We start from the raw sequence: 7,239 nt of genomic DNA, 5'->3' as shown, positions 1-7,239 counted from the left end.
CAATGTTTCACTAAACACACTTTAAACATTCTTCTTAGTAACAACGTGACACATAGAAAGAGTTCCCTTTTTAAACGTTTTTTCCCAAAGAGAAAATATTCCGATTTCATGAAATTAGCAAAAGACTACCTGAAAAGAAATTACAGACACACACACACACACACACACACACACACACACAGGGATACGCGAAATAACCTGTGTTGATTTAAGAGGGTCACAATGTAGCGACCCTATAAATGATGTGCCCAAAGTATGTATTTAAAACTTGAATGTCAGAAACGCGAGAATTTCTTTAAGGTAGAGGGCAAATCCCAAAAACTATTCGAAATCATCCTTTATCTCGTTTTTAAGTAAAAATTATGATTAGAAAAAGGAACATTAAAAAGAGAAGTAAAACTACTTGGCAACGGAAAAGAAAAACTTTCAATGGACCAGCGCCGTTATCCAGTCCGGAACGTCAGGGGAAGTCGAGCGCCCGTCATTTGGAATTTTGTCCTTTATGGGTCGATTTCTTGTTACTTAACTAAACGGATGGAAATATATATATATATATATATATATATATATATATATATATATATATATATATATATATATATATATTTAACAATAGAGGCTTTTATGGGAGAAAACGTAAGCATTCGAAGCTTCAGGCTTATTTCGTATGGCTGAATCTAGCGAGAAGTAGAGTCCCTGAGAAATCCCTCTTGGATCTGGGAGAATCCCGGTCCTTCCCAGCCCACGTGGCAAAGTAAACAGAAGGTGGGCCGGGCGGGGAGCGGCGGGACTCCGCCAGTTTCCCGAGGTGCCCGGTCTGTAGACCGCCAGGCCCTGCCTGCGAGAAGGGCACGGCCTCGGCGAAACCGGGGAGTGCTTCTGCTCGGCGAGGTTCCAGTGACAGCGGGGAGAGGATGCCCACACCTGGGGGAGGCGGTGGCCCCGGGACCTACCGGGGGCCGAGGGTGCGGGCCTTGGCGGGGGGAGGATGGGTGAGCGCGGAGCGTGTGCTCCGATGCCCGCGCGCGTGGGGCCGTGGGGTGCACAGACACCTCTCAGCGGGTGGCGGAGCGAGGCAGCAACAAAAAGTTTGAAAGGTTAACCTGAGGTCTCGCATCCTCGCGCCAGGCGCCCACGCCACCTCCCCCTGCGCGTCGGCCCCGCGCCTGCACTCGGGGTGGAGTCGCGTCCCCGCGTCCCCGGGTGCCCCGGGGCTGGCCTGGGCTCCCGGGGCTGGACCTTCCCCCCCCCGGCGCCCGGCTCCCCCCGCTCCGCTCGCTGCCCTGCGCGAGGGCCACCCGGCCAGGACCGCGCGCCCCAGGGTCCGGCCCCGGGTGCCGCGGCCTCGGTGCGTGCGCCCCGGCTCGGGGGTGACTTCTTGGGAGCGGGGGCAGCGGGCCCCAGGGCGGCGGCGGAGGCCGGGCCGAGGAGGCGGAATCCGGGCAGGGGGGGAGGAGGAGGAGGAGAAGGAGGAGGAGGAGGAGGAGGAGGAGACCGGCGGCGGCGCTGGAGCGGCGGCGGAGGAGGAGAGCTGGGCGGCCGCCGCCTCCCCGCGAGCGCCGCGCGCCCAGGCCCGGCTGGCATGCGAGTCACGTCCGCCCCCTCGGCGCGGCCGCCCCGAGACGCCAGCCCCGCCGAGTGATGAGAACAGACGTCAAACTGCCTTATGAATATTGATGCGGAGGCTAGGCTGCTTTCGTAGAGGAGCAGAAGGAAGCAAGATGGCTGCCCTTTAGGATTTGTTAGAAAGGAGACCCGACCGCGACTGCTGCCTGGCTCCGGGGCTGCGCGACGAGAACGAGGTCAGAGCGCTCGCCTTGCGCCGCGAACCCCCCCTGCCCTCCCCCCCGCGCTTTCTCTCGGGCTCCCGGGGACCGGGGCGCCCACCCGGCAGTGTCACCCACAAATACCAAGAGGGAAGAGGGAAGCTTCACAAATTACTGGAGCCTCTTCAACATGGCTGACAAATATAGTTTTAATTCCCCTCCGCCCCCTTTAAACCTATGGTTCGGTGTCCTCTCCTCTCTCCGCCTGCGGCCGGGCCGCTCGGGACCCGGAAAAGTTACCTTTGTGACTCCGAGCAGCCGCTTTCCCGGCCTTTTATCCGCAGGAAAGTGGTTTTTCTTGGCTCTCCTTTTCTCAAAGAGTTCAGCTTTGGGGGCCACTACGTTTCCTTCTAGCCCTCCCGCCCCCCTCCCTGCGGGTCCGTCCGAGGAGTCTCCGCTCCATCCCGACCCACCCCGGGAAGCACACGGACCGGGGTTTTCGACCCTTTTATCGGCTGTCGCTCCGGGTCTGGGGCTGGGTTTGCATTCGCCTCTCCTACCCCGTGTCGCCCCTTTTTTTTTGGGGGGGGGGCGTATGGGCGAATGTCACAGGGAGTGAAACTGGAGTGCGCCAAGTGGGGTTTTGTGTTTCCCCCCCTGAAGTCCGCGCGATGTGTGAGTGGCGCCGAGTGGGAGAGGCAAGAATAGTTTCTGTGGTCCCCCCAACAAGACCAGCACCCACTTTCTCCAGACACACCAGCCCCGCCGCGGGCTGTGCCCTGCAGCCCGGGGTGTGAGTGTGAGAGAGAATTTGCGTGCAGCCCTGTGCCCTGGCTTTGTGCTTCTCCCGGACCCGCTGCGTCGGGCTCCCCGGTAAGTGACAGGCAGACACAAAGGCAGGCGCAGGCCCGGGGAGGGGGCGGCCGGGAGGGGGAGCGCGGAGCTGGAGGACTGCAAGGTCAGGGGCGCCTAAAGAAACGAAACCCAATCCCAGCAGAGAAACGGAGAAGTCGAGGGCAGATTTTTAAGAGTCCCGTCCAAATTTATCCTTTTCTCCGGGCTGCTCTTTCCTTGGGTCTTTTATCTCTCTGCCTTTCTGTATGGGCTTTTCTCTTCCTCCCCTCCTCCTCCTCCTCCTCCACCACCACACACACACACACACACACACACACACACACACACACACACACGAGTCGAATCTTGATCTTTTCACTGGGGCTGCCTGTCTAGTGTTAGTAAGCTAACAGAGTTTCTATGGAGAGTTTTCTACCTATGGCAAAATAAAGTGTGGCCTGGCTAGACTCCCGGGAAGGTTAGTTATTTGCAGGCAGTTGCCATCATGACATACTTTTAATTGCATTGAGTTGATTTCCACCCTCTTCGTCTCGTGTGCAAGGAACTGAAAGAAGAGTTGTTATTTTCCAGTTGTGTGCTTAAATTTTAGTGAAATGTTTTTACATGTGTTTGTCCAGGGAGTTGGATACATATATGGATTTAAAAATCTCAAATCACATATTGTAATTTTCCCTCTTCAGTCAGGGTTAATAATGCCAGGTCCAAATCCAAAAATAATCATTCACAAATGAGCCATCATAAGAGTCAGGTTGTATCTTAGGGGAAGTTGAGCTGTGTAAGGAGAAGATATGGATTTCGTTTGGTTTAAGGTTGTGAATATTGTTGCCTGACTAATGAAAACATGATTTGCATTGTAATGGACACTTTGAAATACTGGTGGGGAGTTATATAGTCTTTTACATATTTGTATGTGTGTTTCATAATAGGTTTGAAATAGAATATGAATCTCAACATAGTAAATATTGATCTTCTTAGTGTCTTCTTAGTGTTAGTGAAGGATTGGAAAGTCAAGCTTAAGTTTGTCAGACATGTATGTGATTAAAAGGTGGACAGAAGAAAAAGCACAAGAGTAGACATTATTCCATAAATAAGATCTCTAAAACCATTTGTCCTCAGTAGTTCACTTTGTAAGTCTTCATATTTTGATCTCTGAAAAAGCAGTTAAGTGTACTTGCATCACTGATACTAGAGGTTATTTCTCATGAACAAGGGATAAGTACTACTCATCTCTGTGGAATAGAAATAGCTCATTTGGTTAGTTATATCTCATAAAACATTAAAGAAAGAACACAGGAATTTAGCATAAATGCTTACTGTTTGATGATAAAACTATGGTTAATTATTTCAGCAATTCAGAATTAAAAATAAATAATTCCCTTTGCTAACAGACTAGCATCTAACTACTTTTGGGGGACTTTTCTTCAAATGTTGTGGTTTATACTGTTTTCAAGCTATTCAAATAATCACAGACATAGTATTTTCCACTCACATTGATAAATAACACTACCTAATTTGGGTTAATAATTTTGATTAAGACCATGAAGGCTTGTTCTTTTCTATGATCAAATTTAGACTTTTTTTTGTTATTTTATGCGTCTTATTTGCATGTTGAAAATAGCTACTAATTAATGTTTTATGAGAGCGTCAATGATTATAAGGAGATGTGCATATAATTGACAATCTGAACACACGTACCACCTTTTCATATATTAGAAAAGACAAATTATTTGAATCAGTATGAAAAATATATAATAAAAAGCATAATCTCAGTTTTTCATTTGCCATATTTGTGAGAGTTTGTACCACCTGGATCCAAAAATGTCAGAGACAGAACTGTCTTGGGTAATTGAATTTTAGGGAAGTGATAGCGGACAACCACAAGATAGACAGTTTTTCTTAAACTACAATATTGTTTCAATTATTCTTTTTACTGAACTAATGGTTAAAGGAGAAATTACCTCAGAATGAGGGACGTCCCTTGCTTTGTTTAAATTCACACATTTACCAAACTTAATGCCTTAATTAGATGTGGCATTGTGCTGGTGTGTGCCAGGAGCCAGAGGGATTGCTCTGATTTTGATGCAGTGGCACAAGGGCCTAGACAGAGGCAGGTCAACATCACTTCCTGAACAAGTGAAATGCACCTGCCGGGGACTTGTTATGACAGACTTCCAAAGTCCTGTTTGGGCACTGGACTTGCATTAGGTAATAAAAACTGGAGTTAATGTTTTGGTTTCACTTGCTGAAGTTAGAATTTCTCTATCAATCTCTCCAAGGCTCCACCCACACACAATGTTGTGAGCCAAATGTCACCATTGAAATGTCTTTCCTTACTTGCTGACCTCATTACAAAGCCCTTCTTATGATTCATTCACAGACACACCTTAGGCAGGAACTCCCTTTTGCTTCCTGCCCCAAATCCAAATTGGTAAATTCTTATGGGTTCTTATGAAATTACCTTGAAATAAAATGTCTTCAAAAGCTATAGATGTTTGACATTCTAGAATGTCCAATACTTAGAAATACTAGTTCTGCTTTTTTTATGCTCTAATTGCTTCTACTACAAGTTCAACTGTTGCTGATTAATAGAATTTAATAGTCTTACCTAGCCTCTCAAATTAGTAGAGGGGGTTTTCTTTGTTTTATAAACAACCATATAGATTGTTGTACTGTAATTGTTTCCTATCAGGAGGACAGGCTAAAACTCTGGACAGCGGACAGGGTTGGTGGGTTGGTTGGTTGGTTCATCAAAATAACATTTTTCTCAACTATGATGCCACCATTGCACATTAGTTCTTAAGAGTAGTAATGGCACCAAAGCCAGTAGCAGGAAGCTATCTCACACGCCAACTTTAAAATGGGAGTCTTTACTGTGGGAGACTCAGGTTGCCAAGTAGAGCTGGTGATAATCTTGGAAACTTTGTTGAAGAACACACCACAAATGCTTTTGCCAAATATACAGTATTTCCTTGGTCTCTATCTCCACTTTCTATTTTGACTCACTGTAAAAGCTCAGTGAATACTGTGACATTGTTTCAGGAGGTTATCCAGTACATTTGTTGGTTTGGTGTATTGTAGGAGAGGAGACTTCCAGAAGGGGAGAGGGTAAAGTGAGCACTTGAATCATTGTAACTACAAGCCCAAAATAATTGTATCTATGTACTGATTTCTAGCATTATTCTGATCCTACATTATATGTTGCTGAAAATCACTGACTTAAAATAGATATATAATCTTTTCTCAATAAAATGCATTTTGGTTTCCTATTCCAGAATAGAAAATTTTATCAGCTTTGATGTATGCTTTCTCCACTTGTCATGAAATTCAGTTAAATGTGCCAAGCTTTAAGAAGTAGAAATAGATAGTGGATGGGTTTTCAATATTTTGTTTAAAAATAAATTCAGTGATGTCAACTTATCTGCAGTCCTAGGAATTTAGAACTCAATATTTTATACTTACTAAGGGTTGTTACTCAAACTGACTTGAAATTAAGCTCAAAATAATCTGAAAATTCAATTAAGAGATGAATAAACTGGGATGAAGTGTTTTTGAAGGAAAGGTTAGGAAATACAATGAACTGGCTGCTTCACTAAAAATACTATAAGTGTTTCTTTTAAATAAGATTTGCATCTATTGAGATAGAGTATTAAATCTGATTTCTGTGTCTTTTTATTCCCTAATAGAACCTAGTGGTATCCTACTCAGTCAAGATTTAATGAATGAGAGGGAAGTGAGAGTGGTATAAATGTGATCTAAGAGTACAAACTTCCATTTGGAAGATGCATAGGTTCTAGGATGTAATGTATAGCATCCTCTATAGTTAACAATACAGTATTGTATATTTAAAACTTGCTAGAAAGTAGATCTTAAAAAGGTCTCACCATACACATGCACAGAAATTGTAACTGTGAGGTGATGGATATATTAACTAACCTTATTGTGGTAATCATTTTCATATACACTGAGTGGCCAGATTATTATGATCTCTGAATGCATAATAATCTAGCCACTCAGTGTATATCCTCCTATATAATAAAAGGCTAATAGGCAAATTGTCCCCTCGACCAGAAGTTCGACCAGCAGGCAGGCCGGCCAACCGCCCATGTCCCCACCCATGCACGAATTCATGCACTGGGCCTATAATACACACACACACACACACACACACACACACACACACACACTGAGTGGCCAAATTATTATGCGTTCAGAGATCATAATAATCTGGCCACTTGGTGTATATATTCTATATAATAAAGAACTAATATGCTAATTAGACCGGTTGGTGGAACAACCTTTTGGAACCTTCGGGACAACCTTCTGAATGACTAGTAGGTGGGGCTGAGGGGCCGAGGGGCCTCAAGGCAGCCAGGCTTCGAGGGCCGAGCCCAATGCACGAATTCCACGCATTGGGCCTCTAATACATACATATCAAATAATTATAGTGTACACCTTAAACTTATACAATGTTATATGTCTATTGCATCTCAATATATACTGAGGAAAAATTTAATGAATGACATAAAACCAGCAAAAAATAATATTGTTTAATTAGAAAGTGTGTAATGATTCTCAATCATAAGAGAAAAATAGTGTACAAGATCTTGGTGATGGTGAT

General features: G+C 45.1%; 1 protein-coding gene across 1 annotated transcript in view; it reads left to right on the top strand.

Annotated features, from left to right (window-relative positions):
- The first annotated feature begins 1,501 nt into the window (after positions 1 to 1,501).
- TET2 (tet methylcytosine dioxygenase 2) overlaps positions 1,502 to 7,239 on the top strand; it is a 133,819-nt gene continuing 128,081 nt past the window's right edge. Inside the window, 1 exon segment of the mRNA XM_054726882.1 lies at positions 1,502 to 1,802. The gene's annotated coding sequence lies outside the window, so the exon portion shown is untranslated.

The sequence above is a fragment of the Eptesicus fuscus genome, chromosome 2 (genome assembly GCF_027574615.1).
Source record: "Eptesicus fuscus isolate TK198812 chromosome 2, DD_ASM_mEF_20220401, whole genome shotgun sequence".
NCBI classification, from domain to species: domain Eukaryota; kingdom Metazoa; phylum Chordata; class Mammalia; order Chiroptera; family Vespertilionidae; genus Eptesicus; species Eptesicus fuscus.
Note: the sequence above shows the minus strand (reverse complement) of the source record. Positions and strands in the feature narration are given on the sequence as shown.